Here is an 887-nt window from a genome sequence, read left to right on the forward strand (position 1 = left end):
TTTCTTCTTCACTCTCTTTCGACGCGAGGATCCTATCTCTGGTCCGAGGGAACCACAAAAGACAGATGTCTGTTCACTTTTAACCGCCTTATCAGTTACGGACACTGGCCTTCCTTGAGGGCACGTTCATTATGGGGAGGAAGGTCTCGAGAAATCGCCGTCGAGTGAAGGATTCGCTAGTGAACGAGCCGGTTAATCGGTCTCGTTTTTTGGAGAAACGATTTGGATCTCGAGGACTGGGTATGAAACTGATATTTTTTTAGGGATGTGAGTTTATTATAGTTCGCGTCTGTCGTGATTATTATTCAAAAATAGGTCGAAAACCGCGTGAAATCGAGCCTGACGCAGGCCATCAGCTTGCAAAGCAACTAAGCCTACAATGGATAAGATGCCCGCTTGTGGAACAAGACAAATTTTAAATAGATGACGTCAGCAGACTGAACCAAACGGATACGAAGGCTAAAAACAAACCCGTTGTACTTGCAAGTCTCTGTGTCTCTCTTGCAGTGAGAAGCAACACTGAGGAAAATAAAAAAAAAAGAAAAAAAAAGAGAGATACTGGCGTGTATGGGATGGATCTCGTTCTAAGAGCTTCGGGCCAAGCTGACTAATCCTCGTAGCGGTCGACACACGACTGAACGTTTTAACGTAAGCTGCCTCGTATAAGAAGGAAAATCTCTCTCTCTCTCTCTCTCTCTCTCTCTCTCTCTCTCTCTCTCTCTCTCTCTCTCTCTCAGATGAGAAAACAAATGAGTTGTCGTTAGACGCTGCACTTTCCTTTCTTAATGACTGTAATGATGTTAATTTGGAAAAAATATTTTCTTCTCTCTTCAGAATATATCTTTTATCGCTTTCTTTTTTTTACACTTTGCTAGGCTGATCGTTAG

This window comes from Macrobrachium rosenbergii, chromosome 49, assembly GCF_040412425.1.
Source record: "Macrobrachium rosenbergii isolate ZJJX-2024 chromosome 49, ASM4041242v1, whole genome shotgun sequence".
NCBI classification, from domain to species: Eukaryota; Metazoa; Arthropoda; class Malacostraca; order Decapoda; family Palaemonidae; genus Macrobrachium; species Macrobrachium rosenbergii.